Source organism: Phyllostomus discolor, chromosome 10 (assembly GCF_004126475.2).
Source record: "Phyllostomus discolor isolate MPI-MPIP mPhyDis1 chromosome 10, mPhyDis1.pri.v3, whole genome shotgun sequence".
In the NCBI taxonomy this organism is placed as follows: Eukaryota; Metazoa; Chordata; class Mammalia; order Chiroptera; family Phyllostomidae; genus Phyllostomus; species Phyllostomus discolor.
In genome coordinates, this window is record NC_040912.2 from 58,648,548 (window position 1) to 58,672,800 (window position 24,253).

At 38.2% G+C, this 24,253-nt stretch overlaps 1 protein-coding gene across 1 annotated transcript in view; it reads left to right on the forward strand.

The window, feature by feature from the left end:
- Positions 1-1,303: 1,303 nt before the first annotated feature.
- BLVRA (biliverdin reductase A) overlaps positions 1,304-24,253 on the forward strand; it is a 150,998-nt gene continuing 128,048 nt past the window's right edge. Inside the window, 1 exon segment of the mRNA XM_028525922.2 lies at positions 1,304-1,415. The gene's annotated coding sequence lies outside the window, so the exon portion shown is untranslated.

Here is a 24,253-nt window from a genome sequence, read left to right on the forward strand (position 1 = left end):
AAATAATATGATGACAGAAGTCTCTCACCTGTAATTACTTTAAGTATAAACAGATTAAATTTTACCATCAAAAGACAGAGATTGTAAGAATGGATAAAAACACAGGATCCAACTACATGCTGTCTGCAAGAGACTCACTTGAGATCCAAACGTGAACAGGTTGAAAGTGAAAGGAATGAAATGTTGTCAATGCAAATAGTAACCAAAAGGGAACAAATGTGGTTATATCAGCCAAAATAGACTTTAAATTAAAAAAATATTGTAAGAGACAAAAAGGGGCATTATATACTAACAAAGGTTCAATATAGCAAAAGATATAACAAATGCAAACATTTACCCACCACCTAGTAGCAAACCATCAAAAAATATGAAGCACTGACAGAAGAAACAGTTCTACAGTAATAGTTGGGGACTTCAATCTCTCTCTCTGTCTCTCTCTCTCTGTCTCTCTCTCTCTGTCTCTCTGTCTCTCTCTCTCTCCCTCCCTCCCTCTCTCTTCCCCACCTTCCTCTGTCTCTGAAATCAATAAAACAGGTCCTCCAGTGAGGATTAAAAGAAAAAAAATTACAGGGGCTGGAGGGTAAGAGAACAGTCAGCCTATTATAATAGCCTATAACAGCCTATAATAGCTGTGGGCTAGCTCTGACAAGCCTTTCACATTCATATGTATTTGTTGGAATTCAGGAGTAATTTCCAGGTGGCTATGTCTGTGATTATGTAAAAGAGAGAACAGCCAGGTACCTTGCAACCCCAGGAGCCTCCACTTCTTTACACAAGAGCTTTACGCATTGTGCTGAGACCTCCGCTGCCTCTATCCCAGAACTAGTCCTACCTCACAGTCTCCCTTTCCCTTTTCTATAACTAATGTAAATTTCTTCAGAACAGCTTGCATTTCTCCCCACTACTTGATGTATAGAAACGCTTGCAAAACTCTTAGATGTTGGATATGTCTTTTCTGCCTAGCCATGCTGCTGGTAATTTAGACTGCACGCCTCAGGACCGATCTTCTCTTTTCGCCAGCAATGGTCCAGACCTTTCTTTTAAAAAGACTTTCAGCCCTAGGAGTTAAAAATTTTGTTGTTTAATACACTCACTACCACTCACTGCTGCCAGGTAGGGCGCACAGACAGGACCAGGGGCACAGCTACAACCAAGGACCAGCTCGGGGAGTCCCCTGAACAAGGATGTAGGCCCCCCCCTTCGCACAAAGAGTTGTGAGGCAAGATCCCTTCCCTTCATAGGTTTCCTGCTTTCTCTTCTGCCCGCCTCAGTCCACAGCCCCACCTCCTCCACGTAGGCTGCCAATCCCAGTTGGCTCCCGGTTCAGCGCTCCGGCTTCCGACTCCTTCCAGTAGCCCAGCAGTGGCGGAGCCTGGAGGCTGCTGGAAAAACCTGAGCTTTGTGCCCAGCGGCAGGTAAGTCAAGTGCAGGAGAGTGGGGGTCGCTTGCGACTTTTGTAAAACCCACCGGCAGGAGCTTGAAAATGCAGCAGGAGACCGGCGCTGCTGGGCCGCGGCCTGGGCCGCGGCCTGGGCTCGGTAGCTCAGCCTCCGCACCATCCACCTCGTCCTGCCTGGGCCTGGCGGCCAGGGATCAAGACGTGCTGCCACAGGGAAGTGCTTTGTAAAGTAAACCCAAGACAAACTAAAAAATTAAATCTGTGCTTCACTTACAGAAGTTACACTTTCGGTTCTAGATAGACATAACTCTGCTGCTGCGTCCTTGTATGGCGTAGACAGTCTAGGCTGTTGTTTTTGAGCGAGTGGTTGGTTCTATGGAGGCGTCTCAATTTAAGGTGCGGGCTAAGCCCGGGGGACATGAGGGTATGCCAGGGACTTTGGGGTTTCTATTCTTTTGGTAAGCAGTCCCGAGCAAGACACTTAACCTCTCCTGGCCTCAGTTTTGGTTTTGGAAACTGGGAAATATTACGTATTTCACAGACGTTGTTGCGAGTGTTTACATAAACTAAGTGCACTGTAGTAAGAACTAAGTCTGAGCTCCCAGCAACAGCAGGGTTTTTACACAGATATTTCAAATTATTGATACCCTCAATGTACCACAGAGGAATTAAGGTAGTTTACAACAGAACCACATAGAATTTTAATAAATAAATATAAAAAAATATAAGTAGATATTGGGAGCAGAGACAATTTAAGAATAGAAGATAATTGGGTGGGGGAAAGAAAGTGTACCAGTGCTACCAATAGAACTTTCTGTGATAATGGAAATACTTTATATTTCATTAACTTAACATTTAAATATCACATCTCTAGTGGCTACCTTATAGGACAGTTCATGTCTATATTGTTTGTAGTTGAGTCTTAAATTTGTCTCTAGGAAGATAAACTTGATCAGTTGCATAATTCTTATTTGAAAGTAGGTCATACTAGCAACTCCATTCATCCCTCAGATATTAATGGCCTTGAAGGAAGCAGGGCAGTATGTGGTAATCTTCTGTAAGGGAAATTTCTCTGAGTTTCATTATTAGAGCACCTGGTGAATTGTCAGGTGAATATCTATTTCAGTTGACAAATTGGGGCTAGAAGGGATGGGATCAATGATATGGCATAATTTATAACTTTTTTTAGAGTTTAATTATTAATACAAAGGTTAACCTTTATAGAAAAATTAAAAATATATAGATATGCAAAAAGAAACTCAAAGATGTAATTACTGTTAATATTTTGATGTATATATTTCCAGGCTTTTGTCCCATGTAATCGTTTCATTTCCCTTACCAGGCCCTAACTTGCAAGAGTGTCCATCCTGTGACGAGGGTCACTATGAATGTGGCCCAACACAAAATTGTAAATTTACTTAAAACATTATAAGACTTTTTTTGTGATTACATGTTGCAGTGGCCCACAAAAACTCTTCTTTTTCCAGTGTAGCCCAGAGACACCAAAAGGTTGGACACACATGAAAATTATCCAGCTTCTTCCATGGAAGGGAAACCCAGTGTAGGGTCTAGGGTCAGTTTACCTTTAACATTGGACCTCTCAGGCCAGTGCCTGGCCTCATCTGAGAAAATTACTGTCTTTCTAATGCTTTCCCATACTTCTGCCAGTGGCCTGGGTATGGGACTTTGGGGTAATGATTATAGGCATCTGTGAATATATTAGAAAGGAGGAAGGTCTGTCATGGCTGTGGTTCATTCTGCAAGATGAGTAATCCGGGGTTTCTCAACCTTGACACTATTGATATTTAGGGTGGATAACTCTTTGTTATGAGAGGGCTCTCCTGTACATTATAGGATATTTAGCAACATCCCAGTCATATTTCCCTCTCTTCACATATTGACACTGGTAAATGTCAGTTGAGAGCCACTGGGCTATTGGAAATCACAAAATTATTGCTGTTATGCTTTAAAGAAATTGGTCTTCCAATTTGCATGTGGGAGAGACAGATCAGCTTAACAATAACCCACAACCTTGGGACCAGCTACATGTGGGAGAGAGAGCTCAAAAGAGAGGCATCACATAAGCTGAAGAAAATTATTTAGACCCGATCATGAATTTACTGAGATTTTGGTGGGCAGGCATATCATTTAGGATCCCCACAGGAAGAAGCACAAAAATGGAAAGAATTTTTGTGGGAACTCCTTGTAGAAGAGTGGGTAGCATTCAGAAAACCAGCAAGTGATGATGGTACACCCAGGGAAGAGCATCATTGGGGAGCTATCCCCACCCCAGTCTGAAGTGTCAAGGAAGGGTCTGTGGTACTAGAGCTTGGGGATAGAGGGGAGGAAATTGGCGCTTTAGAAGAGGGGCTGCCCTCCAGAGCTGCTGTGGCATTGGCAGAATACACCCATTGCTAGAGCAGCAGCCTAGCGGGATGAGGCAAGTGTGGGGTGGGTAAATACACTGGCCTTTGTCTTTCTCCACTTGTTCCCACTGATCTATAGTGGCCAAACCCAAGTGAAAGGAGCCTTGGGTATGCAGCCTGGGGAGGCCAACCAGCCTCCTGAGGGAGTGGGAATGGAGTAGGTGGAGAACCACTGCCAGCAAGTGATCTGATGTCTTCCTGACTCACCAAAATGAAGGTTTGGGGCTTTCACTTATTAAGGGATACTTTGGCAGTAAAAGGAGATAAACAAAAAATGTTTTTGAAAAATAAAGCCCGTATACTTGTTGACCACTGCTCTTTTGACCTCTGGTTCTGTTTCGTGCAGCAATGCCAGGTCATACTGTTTAGTTACTGCAGGATTGGATTTTTCAGTTCTACTAAGGTATAATTGACCCCAAAGATTGTAAGATATTTCAAGTGAACAGTGTGACAACAGATGGATACATTGCCAATACCATTGTCAGTGAACTTACCCCTTATGTATTCTTCTATGAAATTTACAGTTTCAGATCTTATGTTCAAGTCTTTACATTTTGAGTTAACATTTGTGTCTGGCTTAAGATAGGTATCCGGGGTCATTCTGCATGTGGCTGCTAGTTTTTTCCACATACCATTTATTGAGAAACTATTCTCTCCTGGTTTTATATTCTTGACTCTTTTGTCAAAAATTAATTGGCCATATATGCACATGTGCCTGTCTTTATGCCAATACAATACTGTTTTTGATAATTGTAGCTTTGTAGTAGAAGTGGAAATCAGGAAATCAGTGGTGCTCTGGCTTTGTTCTTCTTTATGGTTGCTTTGGCTATTTTGCGTCTTTTGTGGTTCTATACATATTTAAGGATTTCTTTCCTTTTCTGAGAAGAATGTCATTGGAATTTTGATAGGGATTGCATTGAATTTGTAGATTGCTTTGGGTAGTATGAACCTGTTAATAATGTGAACTCTTCTACTTCATGAGCTCAGAATATATTTTCATTTATTTGTTTTCTTACATTTCTGTAGTCAGTGTCTTACAGTTTTCAGTATTTAGGTATTTCACTTCTTTGGTTAAACTCGTTCCTAAGTACTTTTTATTATTGTTGTTCAAATACAGTTGTCTCCAATTTACTCCCCCCAACTCTCCCCCCCCCCCACTCCCCATCCCCACCTCCAACCCGTAATCCTAGTCTCTTTAGCTTTGTCCATGGGTCCTTTATACATATTCCTTGATGACCCTTCTGCTATTTTCCCCCATTATCACTCTCCCCCACCCCTCTGGTTACTGTCAGTTTGTTTTTTATTTCACTGTTTCCAGTTTTATTTTGCTCGATGTTTGTTTAGGTTCCACTACAGGTGAGATCATATGGTATTTGATTTCACTGCCGGGCTTATTTCACTTACCATAATGCTCTCCAGATCCATCCATGCTGTCACAACAGCATGGTATTGCTGTTCTTTATGCTGCATAGTATTCCACTGTGTAAATGTGCCATAGTTTTTTGATCCACTCATTTACTGATGGGCACTTAGGTTGCTTCCAATAATTGGCTGCTTTAAATTGTGCTGCTGTGAACATTGGGGTACATAGATTCTTTTCAATTGATGTTTCAGGATTCTAAGGGTATAAGCCCAGCAGTGAAATTGCTGGGTCATAAGGCAGTTCCATTTTTAGTTTTTTGAAGAAATTTCATAGTGTTATCAATAGTGGCTACACCAGTCTGCATTCCCACAACAGTGTACTAAGGTTCCCTTTTCTCCACAACCTCACCAGCACTTGTTTCTTGATTTGTTTATGATGACTATTTTGACTGGTGTGAGTAGTATCTTATTGTGGTTTTAATTTGCATCTCTCTGCTGGCTAGTGATGCTGAGCATCCTTTTATATGTCTCTGTCCCTCTGTATGTTCTGCTTGGAGAAGTATCTGTCCAGGTCCTTTGCCCAGTTTTTAATTGGGTTGTTTGCCTTCCTGGAGTGGAGTCATGTGAATTCTTTATATATTTTGGAGATCAGACCCTGGTCTGAGGTATCATTTGCAAATATATTTTTCCATATGATTGGTTCCCTTTTCATTTTGCTGATGTTTTCTTTAGCTGTGCAGAAGCTTTTTATTCTGATGAAGTCCCATTTGTTTATTCTTTCCTTTATGTCCCTTGCTCTAGGGGACATATCAGTAAAAATGTTGCTGTGTAAAATATCTGAGATTTTCCTGCCTATGTTCTCCTCTAGGACTTTAATGGTGTCACAACTTATACTTAAGTTTTCTGACCACCTTGAAATTATTTTTGTGTGTGCTGTAAATTGGTGTTTCAGTTTCATTTTTTGCATGTGGCTGTCCAGATCTCCCAACATCATTTGTTGAAGGGGCTATTTATGCTCCATTTTATGTTGCTGCCCCCTTTGTCAAATATTAATTGACCGTAGAGACTTGGGTTTATTTCTGGGCTCTCTGTTCTGTTCCATTGATCTATGTGTCTGTTCTTATGCCAGTACCAAAGTTTTTTTGATTACCTTGCGCTTATAATATAGTTTGATATCAAGTATTGTGATCCCTCCTACTTTGTTCTTCTTTCTCAAAATTGTTGTGCCTATTTGGGGTCATTTATGGTTCCGTATACATTTTTGAAATATTTGTTCTATATCTGTGAAATATGTCATTGGTATTTTAATAGGGATTGCATTGAATGTATAAATTGCTTTGGGTAGTATGGACATTTTGATGATGTTAATTCTTCCAGTCCATGAGCATGGTATATGCTTCCATTTGTTTGTGGCTTCCTTAACTTCTTTCTTCAGTGTTGTATAGTTTTCTGAGTATAGGTCTTTCACTTCCTTGGTCAGGTTAATTCCTACGTACCTTATTTTTCTCATTGCTGTAGCAACTTGGGATTCCTGATTTCTGGTTTTGATATTTTGTTGTTGGTATACAAAAATGCCTTTGATTTCTGAATATTGATTCTGTATATCGCTGTTTGCCAAATTCACTATTAGGTCTAGAGTTTTTTTGAGGCATATGTAGGGTTTTCTAGATATACTATCATGTCATCTGCAAACAGTGACAGTTTTACTTCTTTCTTTCCACATTGGATGCCTTTTATTTCCTTTTTTTATTTTTGTCTGATTGCTGTGGCTAGGACTTCCAATACTATGTGAATAGAAGTGGTGTAAGAGGACACCCTTGTCTTGTTCCTGATCTTAGTGGGAAAGCTTTTAGGTTGTTGCCTATAGGTTTGTCACATATGGTCTTTATTTTGTTGAGGCATGTTCCCTCTACTCACACGTTGCTGAATGTTTTTATCATAAATGGGTCTGTACCTTATCAAATGGTACCGTATGGCATCTATGACATGATCATGTGACTTTTTTCTTTCCTTTTGTTTATGTGATTTATTACGTTTTTTGATTTGAGAATATTGTACCATCCTTGCATCCCTGGGGTAAATTCCACTTGATTATGGTGAATGATCTTTTTAATGTATTGCTGGATGTGGTTTGGCAATATTTTGCTGAGGAGTTTAGCATGTTTGTTCATCAGTGATATTGGTCTGAAGTTTTCTTTCTTTGTTGTGTCTTTGTCTGGTTTTGGGATTAGGGTGATGCTAGCTTCATAAAAAGAGTTTGGAAGTCTTCTATCTTCTCAGATGTTTTGGAATAGCCTGAGAAGGATAGGGGTTAGCTTTACCATAAATATTGTGTAAAATTCTGTGAAACTATCCGGTACAGGGCTTCTGTGTGCGAGGTGTTTTTTGATTACTGCTTCAATTTCTGTTAATGGTCTGCTCAGGCGTTCTGATTCTTCTTCATTCGGTGTTGAAAGATTATATTTTTTTCTAGAAATTTGTCCTTTTCCTCTGGTTTTCAAATCTCTTGACGTACAGTTATTCATAGGAATTTCTTAGAATCCTTTGTACCCCTGTGTTATCAGTTGCAGTGTCTCCTCTTTCGTTTCTGATTTTATTTATTTGGGTCCTTTCTCTTTTTTTCTTGATGATTCTATTAGAGGCTTCTTGATTTTTTTTCAAAGAACCAGCTCCTGGATTTATTGATCCTTAGAGTTGTGCTTTTAGTCTCTGTGCCATTTAAATCTGCTCTGGTTTTGGTTATATCCTTCATTCTACTTGCACTGGGATTGTTTGTTGTTGTTCCTCCAGTTCTTGCAAATGTAGGGTTAGGTTGTTCATTTGAAATATTTTTATCTTTTTTTAGGTATGGCTGTATCAGTGTGAACTTCCCTGTTAGTACTGCCTTTGCTGTGTCCCATAAGTTTTGCACTGTTGTGTGTTCATTTTTATTTTCTTTTCAGAAACATTTTTATTTCTTCCCTGATCTCATTATTAACCTTTTCATTGTTCAGTATCATACTATTCGATCTTCATGAATTTGAGTATTTTGAGTTTTTTCCTTGAGGTTGGTTTCCCTTGAGTTTCAGGCCCTTTTGGTCAGAAGAAATGCTTGATATTATTTCAATTTTCTTGAATTTGTTGAGGGTTGTTTTGTGTTCTATCTTGTGGTCTTTCTTTGAAAATGTTCCATGTGCATTTGGAAAAAAAAAACATGTATTTTACTTCTTTGGGATGAAAGGTTCTATATATCTCAGTTAAGTCTGTTTGATCCTAGGGCATTGTTTAATGCAGCATTATCTTTGTTGATATTTTGTTTAGAAGATCTATCCATTGTTGACAGTGGGGAGTTAAAATCCTCTAGTATAATTGTGTTGCTGTCAATATCTTTCTGGAAATCCTCCAAGATTTTCCTTATAAATGGGGTGCTCCTGTGTTGGGTGCATATATGTTCACATATTTTCTGTCTCATTGATGGATTCTCCCCTTGAGTATTATGAAGTATCCTTCAGTGTCTCTTTTTATAGCCTTTGTTTTGAAGTCTGTTTTGTCTTATATAAGTATTGCTACACAAGATTTCTTTTTTCCTGCCCATTTGCTGGGAATATTTTTCCAGTCCTTTCCTTTCAGTCTCTTAGGTCTTTTTTTCTGAGGTGGGTCTCTTTGTAGGCAGCACATGTGCAGGTCGTTTTCTTATCCATTCAGCTACCCTATGTTTTTTGATTGGAGCATGGAATCCATTAACTTTTAAGGTTATTATTGAATTTGTATGGATTTTCCCCTTCCAGGTTTGGGAAGTTTTCTGTCGTTAATTTTTGAAAAAGGGTTTGTATCTCTTGCTCCTTTTCATTGTCTTCTGGTATTCCTGTGTTGCAAATATTGTTGCTTTTCATGTTATCTTGCAGTTCCCTTAAGCTATCTTCATATTTTTTAATCTTTTTCATGCTGCTGCTCTACTTGGTTGGTTCTTACCACCTTGTCTTCCGGTTTAATAATTTGGTCCTCTGCTTTATCCAACCTGATTGTAATTCATTGTAGTGTATTTTTCATTTCAGAAATTGTATTCTTCATTTCTTCTTCATTCTTGGTTATAGTTTCTATTTCCTTTTTCATAGTATTGTAGTTCCCTTTCATTCCTTGTAGTTGCCTGTGAGTTCCTTGAGCATCCTTGTAACCATTGTTTTGAATTCTATATCTGATAGTTTGCTTACCTCCATTTCACTTAGCTCTTTTGCTGGGGAGTCTCCCATTTCTTTTGACTTCAGGTTCTTTTTTTGTCTCCCCATTTTAGGTGAGTCTTTTAGTTTGTTTCTGCAATTCCCAATGCACTGCTTTGCTAGCTGTCTTTGTAGGGTGACTTCTGTGGTAGCAATTTTGTGAGACTCAGTGGTGTGGCCTGTTTGATCTTGTCTGGATGCTTTGGGGTTGCCCTTTCTTCTGCTTGTGTGGGTATCTTACTGTACTTGGGATTTACCTGTTTTTGGTTCCTTGGTGGGTTCTCCCCTCCAGTGGCTTTAGTGGGTATTCACAGCTCCCACTTTGTTTTGTATGTGATCAGGAGCAGAGTGAAGGTGAAATTGAGTAAGACAGCAGGAGAGTATTCTATGGGATTTAAAGTACTAACAGGTAGAGAATAGTTAGGAGAGCCATTGGAGAAATTAGCAATTAATGATATTTCACCCAATTTGCCACTTTTTCTAAAAGGTGAAAAAGAGACAAGACTTGTTAGAATGGAACAAGAATGTGAGCTAACTTTAGAAAGCAGAACATTTACGCATGGTTAGATGGTGAGATACATATAGTCAGAGTAAGTTAGAAACTAGGCATAGCATGTGAGAGAATAAAGTTAACCACAATAGTAATAAAGCTGAGGAAGATGGTGAAATGGATTAAGACCAGAGTAGGTTGCTGTGTGGGATTTGGAATAAGAATAGTATGATATGGAATATATGATCTGAATAAAAAGAATAAAAAGTGAAAGACCAAGAATAGTGTGTTATTGAAATATGAGTGAAATAAAAGAAGAAAAATTAAAATGCAATAGAAAGGGGAAATAAAGAAAACAATGAAATCAAACAAAATAAAAAAATAAATGGAAAGATGAGATAAAAATATAACAAAATAAGTAAAATGCAAATTCTGAAGCCTAGTAAAGTGAAATTTGTCTCTGCTGTTGGTGTTCGCTTTCTCACTTCTTTCTGTATCTGTCTTTGTTCTTTTCACAGATATAGGTCTTATTGTGTTACACTTAAAAAAAGAAAAAGCCTTCTGTTGACTTTCACCTGCCAAGCAGGTTTTGTTGGTCTTCCTGAATGCTTATTGAGTGGAGTTGGACTCCATTTTTTTCCTTTCCTGTGGTTCAGAGAGGAAGAGGGCTCAGTATGGGCTACAATAGTTGCAGATGACCAGTTTCTGACCCAGGCCTGCAGAGCACTGTGTGGTCCACACTGTCCACTATGCATATGTGCCAGGCTGGTGCCTATAATCTACTTTGTTGTGCAACCCTTTGATTAGTCCTTAAGGTACCCCGAGTGGAAGCAAATTGTGCCCCCCACCCCCTTTGCTGGTCCAGACACTGCTTGCGAAAGGTCCTTGCACAGTAGCTGAGAGGCTGTTTTGAGTGAATTACCCTTGGTGCAGGCAGCCATTTCTAACAAGTGCCTGCCTTTCCCCACAGACCAACTCTCTGACCAGTCCAGAGACTACCTGGGTTATGGCCAGTTGTGGCCTATCTCTTCTCCCATCTCCAGGTGTCACCTGGCTCCCCAGCTTCTCTGTTACTGTCCCTCCTGGTGACCAGAGTGCCCGCTGGAGTACTTTGCCAGCTGTGTGTCTCTTACTGTGTCTTTATTCCCCCAGCAACTTTAAGCGTCTAGGTCTCTCTTGTGTGTCTGTGACTTCCCTGCTTAGGAAGAAGAGAGATCTGCTAAGTTACAATCACTGACCCAGCTCTCCTCCAAAGCTCCTGTGGCAGCAGTGGTCTCTGGCGCAGGGCCTAGGGACCTTCCCATCGGCCTAGAGATATCCTTACTGTCCATTTCTAAGTGTCTTGTGCAACCTTTGGCGTCCAAACTTTGTATTAGCTGGGATTCTATTGGCTGTTCACTCTGTTCTTTGGAAGATCTGCTAGGTGTCCCAGTTGGGTGCAGGAGCAAGTGGGTTAAGCTCCCACCTACCTCACTGCCATCTTCTGGATTCTTCTAAGTACTTGCTTTTGATGCTGTTGTAAATGGATTGTTTTCTTAATTTCCCTTTCTGATATTTTGTTTTCAGAGGGTAGAAATGCAAGTGATTTTTATATACTAGTTTTGTATTTGGCAACTTTTCTGAGTTTTTTTAATTAGTTTTAACAATATTTTTTTGTTGTGGAGTTTTTAAGTTTTTCTACATGTAATTTATCATCTGCAAATAAGGACGATCTTAATTCTTCCTTTCATATTTAGATAACCTTTTATTTATTTATTTATTTATTTGTCTAATTGCTCTGACTACGACTCTCAATGTTGTGTTGAATAAAAATGGTGCAAGTGGGTATCCTTGTCTTGTTTCTGATTTTAGAGGAAAAGCTTTCAGTATTTCACCATTGAGTATGATGTTAGCTGTGGGCTAGTATATGAGGCCTTTATTATAATGAGGCTTATTTTCTCTAACACCAGTTTATTGAGAATTTTTATCATTAAAGGATATTGAATTTTGTCAAATGTCCTTTCTCCCTCTATAGAGTTTTATCCTTCGTTTTGTTAATGTAGTGTATTATCTGGATGGTTTCTTTTGCTGTGTAGAAGCATTTTAGTTTGATATAGTCCCATTTGTTTATTGTTTTCCCTTAACCCTAGGAGATATATCAGCAAAAATATTGTTATGAGAGTTTTCTGAGATATTGTTGTTTATTTTTTCTTCTAGTTTTTGTGGTTTCATGACTTACATTTAAGTCTTTTATCCATTTTGAGTTTATTCTTCTGTATGGTGCAAGTTGGTGGTCTAGTTTCATTTTTTGCATGTGACTCCAATTATTAATTGATGTTGGTTAATAAAATTATATAGGATTCAAGTATACAATTCTGTGAAACATCATCTGTTGCATTGTGTGCCCACCACCCAAAGTCAAATCTTCTGTCCTCATATATTTGATTTCCTTTTCCCTTTATCTTCCCCTACCCCCTAACCTCTGGCAACCACCATACTGTTTTATGTGTCTGTGAGTTTTTGTTTTTCTTGTTTGTTCATGTTTCTTTTAGTTTTATATCCCACATACAAGTGAAATTATTTGGTTATTACTTGTCTTACTCATAATAGCTATTCTAACAGGTGTGAAGTGGTATCTCATTTTAGTTTTGATTTGCATTTCCCTAATAACTAGTAAAGTTGGGCATCATTTCATGTATCTGATGGACAGCTATATGTCTTCTTAGAAGTAGTGTTGTGGAAAATCCACCCACACGCAGGGAGATAACGAAGCACAAACTTTATTACCTGGGGGCCCAGAGGGGGTGGTTAACATCCAAATCCTCTGAGCACCGATCCTCACTCTCCCGGGGTTTAAATAGCCCCGGGCTTCCTACCTGCCTGGCGAAGCAAGGTTACTGAAGCTGAATGTGGAAGTTAGGTCCAGCTACCTTATATGGGAGACAAAGGGAAAACGCCGGAGGAATTTGCAGAAGTCACAGAGCACTGGAGCTTATCATGGGAGTCTGTGTACGACTTTGAGTAACTGGCCTTTGCTTTTCTTACGACTTGTCAGCTTCTACAGTCCTGTGTGAAATTTTGCAAGTGTTACAGTTACAGAGCATAAGAAACTTTTGGAGTTTTCTTTTCCTGCCACAGTAGTAACCATTCAGAGTCTTACCTTATTTTTAATTGGATTGTTTGGTGCTGAGTTGTATGAGTTCTTTACATAGTTTGGATATTAATCCCTTGTTGAAGATGTTGTTTGTAAATAATCTTCTCCTATTCTGTTGGTTGCTTTTTTGTTTTGTTGGCGGTTTCTTTTGCTTTGTAGAAGTTTTTAGTTTTAAGTAGTCTTATTCATTTCTTTTTGCCTTTACATTCCTTGCCTTTGGATTAAATTCATAAAGTCCTCTTCAAGACAAGGTCTGTAAGTTTAGTATCTGTGTCTTCTATGTAGTTTATTGTTTCATGTCTTACATTTAGTTCTTTGATCCATTTTAAGTTGATTTTTGCAGATGAGGACAGCATATGAGGACAATCAGTAGTCTAGTTTCATTCTTTTGTATGTGACTTTTCCAATTTTCCCAGCACCATTTTTTGAACAGCCTGTCTTTTCTCATTGTATGTTTTGGATCCTTTGTCAAAAATTATTTGCTCACATATATGTGGATTTATTTCTGAGCTGTCAATGTTGTTTTATTGACCTGTGTGTCTGTTTTTCTGCCGATACCATGCTATTTTGATTATTGTGGGGCTCTAGTATAATATGAAGTCACAAAATGTGATAACCTGTGACTTTGTTGTTTTTTCTTTGCATTGATTTGGCTACTCAGGGTCTTTTGTTTTTCCACAGAAATCTAACATTTTTTTTTTTTTTTTGTTCTGTTTCTCTAAAAGAACCATTGGGATTTTGATGGGGAATGCATTAAATCTGTGTATTGCTTTGGATAATATGACTTTTAACTATGTTGATTCTTCCAATTTATGAACACAAAATATCCTGCTAGTTTTTGTTTCTTTTTCAGTCTCTCTTAACAGTGCTTTGTCGTTTTCAGTGTATAGGTCCTTCATATCCCTTTAAAGTTTATTCCTAGGTATTTTTTTTTTGGTTGTTGCAATTGCAGATGGATTTGTTACTTAATTTCTTCTTTGAAATTTCACTGTTAGTATATAGAAATTCAGTGGATATTTGCATGTTGATTTTGTATCCAGCAACATTACTATATTTGTTTATTGTTTCTAACCATGTTTTTATTAGAATCTTTAGAGTTTTGTATATAAATAATGTCATCTGCTCATAGTGACAGTTTTACTTCTTCATCCAATTTGGATGCCTTTTATTTCTTTTTTTGGCCTGATTGCTCTGGCTGAGCCTTACAGTAGTACGTTAAATAAGAGTGGTAAGAGTGGACCTCTTTGTCTTGTTTGTGATCTTTGAGGGAAAACTTTGTTTTTCATTATTGAGTATGATACTGGCTGATGTTTTGTCATATGTAGCCGTAATTATGTTGAGGTACTTTCCTTCTAGACCTGTTTTATTGAGTGTTTTAATCATAATTGAAAGTCGTATATTGTGAAGTACTTTTTTTTCATCTATGGATATGATAATAAGAATTTTATCCTTTATTTTGTTAGTGTGATGTATTACATTAGTCAATTTGCTTGTGTTGAATCATCCTTGTTCTCTTGAAATAAAACCCAATTGATCATGGTACTGTATTTTTAATGAACTTACCAAATTTTTCTAGGTTATAAAATTTTGTGGCATATAGTCTTATATTATTCTTATATGATCTTTTATATTTCTGTGTTGCCTGTGGAAACTTTTCCATTTTCATTTCTGATTTATTTTTCTGTTTTTTTTTCCCTTAACGAGTTAGAGTTTTGTTAATTTTATTAACTTTTTAAAGAACCACATCTTTGCTGCATTATTTTTGTATATAGTATTTTCTCTATTTTAATTCCTGTTGTAATTTTATTCTTTTTTACATTTAAAAAAATAATATTTTCAGTTGTAGTTTACTTAAAATATTATTTTTATTTTTAAAAGATTTTACTTATTTATTTTTAGAGAGAGAGAGAAACATCAATGTGTGGTTGCCTCTCACGCACCGCCTCACTGGGGACTTGGCCTGCAACCCAGGCATGTACCCTGATGGAGTTGAACTGGCAACCCTTTGGTTCTCAGGCCCATGCCCAGGCCACTGAGCTACACCAGCCAGAGCTCAATATTATTTTGTATTAGTTTCCGTTGTACAGCCTAGGCCCTAGGGGTTAGACAATCATATATTTTTCAGTGTTCCCTCTGATGTTTCCAGTGCCTAACTGCACATATAATTATTATATTATCATTGACTATATTTTCTATGTTGTAGTTTATATACATCCTCATGACTACTTTGTAATTACCAATCTGTGCTTCTTAATCCCTTTACCTTTTTCACCCAGCACCCCATTCCCCTCTCCATTCTGGCACCTATCAGACTGTTCTCTGTATCTGTCTGTTTCTGTTTTATTTGTTGCCTTATATTGTTCATTAGATTCCACATATAAGTGAAATTATATGGTATTTGTCTTTGGTTTGCATGCCGGCTCTCAATCTACAGAGCCACACCAGCCAGAGTTGTTAATTTATTGATGATAGTCATTCTGACAGGTGTGAAGTGATATCATTATGGTCTTAATTCGAATTTCTCTAATGATTAGTAACATTGAACATCTTTTCATATGCCTGTTGGCCATCTATATATCCTCTTTAGAGTAATGTTTACTCAGATCTTTTGACCTCTTTTTAAAATGGGATAGTTTGTTTTCTGGAGTTTTATAAGTTGTTTATAAATTTTGGACTGTAACTCCTAATCAGATATATCATTAGTGTATATGCTTTCCAATTAGGTGGATTGTTTTAATTTTGTTGATGTTTTTCTTTTTCCTGTGCAAAACTTTCTTAGTTTTTTTTGTAGTATTTATTTATTTAATTAGTTAGCTTGTTTTTCTTGCCTGAGGAGCTATATCAGAAAAAATATGAAATACTAAGAGAAACATTTGAGATTTTACTGCCATTATGTTCTAGGATTTTTATAGTTTTAAGTTTTACATTGTCTTAAATTCCTTTTGAGTGTATTCTTTTTTGTGTTTTTTAAAGTATATTTTATTGATTGTGCTAGTATAGTTGTCCCTTTGTTTTCCTTCTTTATATCCTTCCACCCTGGCCCCTCCTCCCACCAGCATTCCCACCACTTAGTTCATGTCTATGGGTTGTACATATAAGTTCTTTGGCTTCTCCATTTCCTGTACTGTTCTTAACCGCTCCCTGTCTATTTTGTACCTACCAATTATGTTTCTTATTCCCTATACCTTTCCCCCATTCTCCCCATTCCCCTCCCTGCTGATAACCCTCCACGTGATGTTTGTTTCTGTGTTTCTGTTCCTGTTCTAGTTGTTTGCTTCGTTTGTTTTTGTTTTTGTTTTTTAGGTTCAGTTGTTGATAGTTGTGAGATTGTCACTTTACTGTTCATAGCTTTGATCTCCTTCTTTTTCTTAGATAAGTTCCTTTAACTTTTCATATACTAAGGTCTTGGTGATGATGAACTCCTTTAAAAGTTGATCTCATCTGGGAAGCCCTTTATCTGCCCTTCCATTCTAAACGATAGCTTTGCTGGATACAGTAATTTTGGTTGTAGGTCCTTGTCTTTCAGGACTTTGAATACTTCTTTCCAGCCCCTTCTTGCCTGGAAGGTTTCTTTTGAGAAAGCAGCTGACAGTCTTAAGGGAACTCCTTTGTAGGTAACTGTCTTCTTTACTCTTGCAGCTTTTAAGGTTCTCTCCTTATGTTTAATCTTGGGTAATGTAATTATGATGTGTCATGGTGTGTTCCTCCTTGGGTCCAACTTTTTTGGGTACTCTCTGAGCTTCCTGGACTTCCTGGAAGTCTATTCCCTTTGTCAGATTGAGGAAGTTTTCCTTCATTATTTTTTCAAATAAGTTTTCAATTTCTTGTTCTTCCTCTTCTCCTTCTGGCACCCCTATGATTCGGATGTTGGAATGTTTAAAGTTGTCCTGGAGGTTCCTGAGCCTCTGTTCATATTTCTGAATTCTTGTTTCTTCATTCTGTTCTGGTTAATATTTATTTCTTCCTTCTGTTCCAAATCATTGATTTAGTTAGCTAGGTGAATCCCAGTTTCCTTCCCTTCAGTGTTAGTTCCCTGTACATTTACCTTTATTTTGCTTTGAATAGCCTTCACTCTTCCTCTATTTTGCATCCATACTCAATCATTTCTGTCAGCATCCTGATTACCAGTGTTTTGCACTCCGAATCTGACAGGCTGGCTATCGACTCATGGCCTAGTTCTTTTTCTGGAGTTTTGATCTGTTATTTGATTTGGGCTGTATTTCTTTGTCTTGGTGCACCTGTTCTGGTGTAAGGGGTGGATCCTTAGGTATTCCCTAGTGGGGGGTAACCCACTTAGCTGTGTTGTGGCTCCATGAGTGGGGGAGGGATCAGAGAGGGAACCATGCGGCTTATTCAGCTCTCACCCTGCTTTCAGTCACTTCCCCCACTACCCACAAGCAAATTGAGCCCTTTTGTTGCCTATTCCTGGGTAGGTGGGTTTGTGTATATAGTTCTAGGACCCTGTGGGTCTCTTAACAAACTCTCCTGTGATATTGGCAGTTTCTCCTACTGCTGCAGCTCGCACATGTTTTTACAGCCAGACATTTTGAGCCTTTAGTTTCCCACTCTAGAATTATGGATTGCTCAGTCTGTCTTGCTCCTCATTTGTTTCTTCCCGGCTTATTTGCACACAATTGTGGGACCACTTGGTCCACCAGCTGCCACCTTGTCTGCCTAGTGTGTTACCTTGCTGCTCCTCCTCTCTGTTCCAGCTGCATGTCTCTGCCCCTTTTACCAGTCTGGGGGAATGTTCTTGGTTGTTGGACTTCCATAGAGTTCAATTTTCTGTCAGTTCTGGGTTGTTTTTTGTTTTAAAATTTGTGGTTGTACTTCTTTCAGTTGTGCAAGGAAACGAAGTCTATCTACTTATGCTTCCATCTTGGCCTACTCTTGTGATTTTTTTTTTTTTTTTATTTTGTTCTTGCATATGGTGTAAGAAGGTGGTCTAGTTTCATGTTTTGCATGTACCTGACCTGTTTTCCCATTACTGGTTATTGAATACATGTCTTTACCCTATGGCATGTTATTTATTTATTTATTTATTTATTTATTTTTGGGTCAAATGACTATACAAATGTAGTGTTATTTCTGTACTTTCTATTCGGTTCCAGTGATCTGTGAGTACATGTCTTTTTATGTCAGTACTATGCTGTTTTGATTACTGTTGCTTTATACGATAGTTTGGTATCACGTGTGAATGCTTTGACTTTGTTCTTCTTCCTCAAGTTTGCTAAAACTATTTAGGGTCTTTGGTGGTTCTATATACTCCTAAATTTTTGGAATATTTCTTCTAGTTCTGTGAAATACACCATTGCTATTTTGTTAGGGATTGCATTGATTCTATATATTGCTCTACATGGTATGGATATTTTAATGATATTAATTGTTCCTATCCATGAATACGGTATATGCTTACCCTTATTTTTATCTTCTTCAATTTGTGTCTCCAGTGTCTTGTAATTTTCTGAGTACAGGTCTTTTATATCCTTGGTTAAATTCCTTCCTAGGTATTTTTTTAATGCAGTTGTAAATGTAATTTTTTTTTGTTTTGGATTTTGGATAGTTCATTATTGCTGTATCAAGATGCAATCAGTTTTTCAATATTTATTTTCTATGCTGCTACTTTACTGAATTTACTTATCACTTCTAGCAGTTTTTCTGTAAAATCTTTAGGGTTTTTCTATGCACAATAGTATGTCATTAGCAAATAATTGCAGTTTTATTTCTTTCTTTCCAGTTTGGATATATTTTGTTTCTTCTTTTTGTTTGATTGCCATGGCTAGGATTTCCAGTATTATGTTGAACAAGAGTGGTGAAAGGGACATTTCTGTCTTGTTTTTGATTTGAATGGAAATGCTTTTAATTTTTCTTGTTTGAGTATGATGTTATATACACCCTTTATTTTGCTGACATTTGTTCCCTCTAGTCCCACTTTGCTGAGAGTTTTTTTTTTTTTTATCATAAATAGGTGCTGGATTTTGTCAAGTGCTTTTTAGGCATGTACTGATATGGTATTGTGATTTTTATCCTTCATTTTGTTTATGTGGTGTATCAAATTAATTGATTGGTGGATATTGTACCAACCTTAAATCTCAGGAGTAAGTTTCACTTGGTCATGATGTATGGTCTTTTTAATATATTGCTGGGTTTGGTTTGCTAAGATTTTGTTTAGGATTTTTGCATCTATAATTATTAGAGCATATTGGCCCATAGTTATCTCACTTTTAGTGTCTTTATCTGGTTTTGGAACTAGGATAATGCTGGTCTCATAAAATGAGCTTGGGATCTTCTTTCCTTGAAGTTTTTGGAATAGTTGAGAAAACCGTGTGTTCTTTGAATATTTCAGAAAATTTCATCTGAAGCTGCTCACTCTAGGACTTCTCTTTGTTGGGAAATTTTTGATTACTACTTCAATATTTTAAGTTGTAATTGATCTGTTCAGATTTTCTATTTCTTCTTGATTCAGTTTTGGGATATTTTATTTGTTCATTTCTTCCTGATTGTCCAGTTTGTTGGACTGGTGGTTAGCAATATTTTCTTATAATCCTTTGTATTTTTGTGGTGTCAGGTATTCTTCTCCTCTTTCGTTTCTGGTTTTATTTATTTGGGTCTTTGCTCACTTTTTCTTCATGAGTCTGGTTAAAGATTTATCAAACTTGATTATCTTTTCAAAGAATCAGCTTTTGGATATGTTGATCTTTTGTATTGTTTTTATTAGACTCTGTTTTCTTTATTTCTTCTCTGATCTGCATTATTATTTCTCTCCTTCTGCTCATTTTGGACTCTCATTTTTATTTTTCCTGTTCCTTTAAGTGTAAGATTAGATTGTGAATTTGAGGTTTTTCTTGTTTCTTGAGGCAGGCTAGCAATACTATAAATTCCCTTTTTAGAAGTGCTTTCACCATGTTTTATAGATATTGGGTTGTTGTGTTTACTTTTTAAAAAAAATGTTTCTTCTTTTTTTTAATTGTAGAAACTATTACAGATTTTCCCATTTCCCCCATCTTTGCTTATCTCCAATCAGTCCCCATCCCCTATCCTCTGACCATCATGTGTATATGTTCTCTGGCTAATCCCTTCACCTTCCTTCATGCAGCCCCCTCTGACAGCTGTCAGTCTGTACCATGTATCTATGCCTCTGTTTGTATTTTGTTCATCAGTTAATTTTGTTCACTAAATTCCATATATAAGTGAGATCATGTGGTATTTGACTTTTACTGACTGGCTAATTTCGCTTAGCATAGTATTCTCCAGGTCTGTCTATGCTGTTGCAAAAGGTAAGAGTTTCTTGTATTTTACTGCTGCGTAGTAAAATATGCTGCGTAGTATTCATTCCATTGTGTAAATGTACCACAGCTTTTTTTATCCTATCCACTTATCTACTGATGGGCCCTTAGGCTGATTCCAGCCTTGGCTATTGTAAATAACACTGCTGTGAACATCGGAGTTCATATATTCTTTTAAATTTGTGTTTTGGGGTTCATAGGATGTATTCCCAGATGTGGGGTCACTGGGTCAAAAGGCAGCTGCTCCATTTTTAATATTTTGAGGAAACTCTATATCGTTTTCCACAGAGGCCTCAACAGTCTGCTTTTCTTTAATTGAACAAAACAGAAGTTTGGCTGCTTGCCGCAACATAAGCTGTACCTGAGAGGCAGGTACTGATGCAGAAGGCAAGAGGTTTTATGTAGGTGCAGTGCAAGCTCGGAGAATGGTGAACTCCCGTCTCAAAGACCATCTTTCTTGCTCAAGCCTGCCATTTTTATTAGGGATATAGAGGGGAAGGCTCTTTTCTATTCAGTTACCTTGCTAGCTTTTGGCATGCTTTGAGCCCTGTCTTTTTATCTTTCTAGCTTTTGGTGCACTCCAGGTTCTACCTATTCATATTTTTAGTTTTTGGCATGCTCAGTTTAACAACCTCCTCTGCTGCTGTCTTGGCCAGTGGGCGAGACTTCCTGGCACTCTGACTGATTTTCTATGGTAACAACTCCCCCTTTTAAATGTCTGGACCCTTGTAATCTTACAAGGGTAATTGGATGAAGATCTCATTATCTATAGTTTTTTCCCCCGTTGTTCAAGTGTGTAGTCCTCCTTATCCTCAGGTTCAGAGATTCTTACTAGCCACTAAAAGAAGAGGGGGGTCAGGAATGGATTTCTGTCTTCAGATGGAATCATATACAGTGTCTGGAGGATGGCACTGCTAGACAAGCAAATCTGGTAAACTGCTTCTTATTTCAAGAGATGATGTTGCAGATAGACTTCCAAAGTGAGGCCTGTTGAACAGACAGACAAGTGTTTAGTGAGAGGTATGCCTAATAGTGCAGGGGGAATTGTAATGAAATGAGAAACTGGAGACATTAAAGGATCCCCATGAGCTAATCCTCAATAGGCTTTGGGTGGTATTCCCATGAGCAGGAGAAATTTGCTGAGGAAGCCACTGTCTGGGAAATGCAGAATAAAAAGTTACAGTGTCACTTAGTTTTGGGAGGTACTGTCCCTTTCTGAAAGAGGAATTTAAAATCTCCTTTAGGAGTTCAGGTCCACTTTTCACTTGTTGTATCAACTGCAGAAGCAAGACTTGAATCCTCAGGCGATGCCCTTCTCTAATGTGTCCCGTCATGTAGGTGTTGAGGATGGGATATACTAGAGCTTCAGAGAGTAAGGTTATATCATGAGTGTTGATCTTCCACATAGAATTAGGGTCAGTGATAGAGAATCTGCATTCATGGTCCTGTTCATCATCTCATTGTGTGTAATGGGATTTAAATTCTGACAGGTGGGGAATTAAAGCCCCAAGATGTGTCGACCCTCAAGTGGCTGGTGTAAGGGTTGGGAACCATAGGATGAATGTCCTGGACAATGTTTTTTATGGCCCTAAGATCCTGTACATATAAGGTATTTATCAAAGTGAGGACTTTTGACTGGCAAAATGGCGGTGTTGTAGGTAGATTGGCACAGCCGAATTGACCCTGATTTTAAGAGTTCATGCAATACTGGTTGAATTCCCTTTTTTTGTGGGATCCATGCCCCTGCTTTTAGACTAATTTTATGGGTTGGATATTAACCATACTACCTGGAGTTTTGTCAGCCCAAACAGTTTGACTGACTTACTCATAGTACTGAGGTGGAAAGAGTTCACCTCTGGGTCTTTTTGGGCAAATCAGGAGTACCTGGAGCTGGAGAGCTAGCGCTGGAAGTACTTTTTACACATAATTTCTGCTTCTCAGGGGAAGAGTTATTTGTGTATACAATTTACACCGTTGATCTCAGCCCAGCTATAGAATGGGACCTTCTGGGATGTACAGAAAACTGTGTGTAAGTTTTTGCCTCCCAAGCTGACATTCTAAAGGTTGGAAGAATACCCATTTTTGTAATTGCCTGGTCACTCAGTAACCATCACCACAACTTTACTTGTCTTAGTTAGTTTTTTATTTAGAACTGAGTATGTAGCTTCCACATCTATGAGGAAATTAACTAGCTTGTTCTCTATAGTCAGTTGTACCCAGGGCTCCTTTGGGGAAATAGTAATAGTTTGGGAGACATTTAGGGAAGCCTCAGGGCCTCCTCATTCATCATTAGATTTGTCATCATTCCTTTAATATTTCTCACTAAGGGTTTCTATTCTTTTTATTTTTCGATTTGAGTTCTGGGCAGTCCTTTCTCCAGTGGCCTTTCTCTTTGCAGTGGGCACATTGACTAGTGCCTAGTGGAACTTTCCCTTTTCCTTTCATGTCCCACCTCTTCTGGTTTCCTCACACTGTTTCTAAGAAAACAGCAACCAGCTTTAAATTTCTTGTTTTGCAGGCATGGTAAACTTTAAAGGCTATATGTACCAGCTGGAAGGGATTCATTTGCAATACCCTGTCTAAGCATTGGAGCGTCTTTTTCAGGGCTCTTTGCCAATAAAAGATAGGTTCACGATCCAGCATTTTCTGGTGTATGTAGGTCAGCATCAGTGTAATTTCAATGGGCCTAATAGAGCCTTTCTAAACATTGAGAAGGATCTTTGTTTGGTTTCTGTTAAATGGTGTATATCATTCATGTTCTTTTGTTTGGGCACCCCTCTGTCTTCTTTTTTTTTTTTTTTTTTAAGTAATATTGTTTAGATTTTTTTCAAGCTTTTATTTTTATTTTGTTTTTTTACTCCTCACCTGAGCATATGTTTTATTGATTTATAGAGAGGGAAAAGGGTGGAGGAAAGAGAGAGAGAGAGAGAGAGAGAAACATTCTGTTCGTGCCCTGGCTGGGAATCAAGCCCACAACGTAGGTATGTACCCTGACCCAGGGATTGACCCTGCAACCTAGGCATATCGAGACAACATTCCAACCAACTGAGCCACCTGGTTACCACACGGAATCCCTTTCTTAAGCCCTTCCAGTATGCACCTTTTGTAATATTCTAGGGAAGTTAGGTCTCTGCTATTTGGGTCACAGCTGGGCTCTGTCAAAAGGAACTACCCCTGTTGGGTTGGGGGTCTTGTTGGGATTCTCTTGTTGGAAACTATGAGCTTTTTTTTTAGCCTTTTCATAACTAGCTGCCTTTCATCTGTCATAGGCAGTATGTTGGAGGTGATAAGATCTGTTATTTTCTGAGGCTCTTTCCTATGTGAAGGTTTAAAAATCGTCCAATTTTTAAATAAGTTGAAACTTGAATATAGGCCCAGTAGTGGCCAGTGGGCTGGCCTTCCTGGTTTATTCTGCCTATTGAGTATTTCCTCAAAGGGAAGTATTCTTCTCTGGGTGGGGATACTCCCTGGTCAAATTTGTTACCCCTTTGGGTCTTTGAGGGAGAGACCATTCCTTCATCATTGAGGGGTGGGGTTGTCAACCCTCTGGACTGTATTTCAGGGGTATCTAGCAGCATGGGTGGTGGCAGGGGAAATCTTCCTGCAGCTAATCCTGGGTCCCACGGGTTCATGATATTAAAGAGACTCCTCTCCCTATTTTTATTTTCTTTGTCTTTGTCTTAGTGAGGGGTTTGAAGCCATTTCCCTTCTCTGCATCATTGGGTTGTTCCCTTTCTTTGCCTAATCCTTATTGTGTAAAGACATAAAGGCCTGGACATAAGAGATTTGGTCCTATTTCCCTGATTGTTGGCAAAAACAATTCCAACTGTGTCATGGTGAAGTATACATAAGCTAAGCAGTGTTATAATAGAAAACCAATCCCTTTTTAGTCATTGGATTATACCTCTATATGGACCAAACTGTTAAAATTTGGACCAGTGTGTTCCTTTCAGGAGTTGAA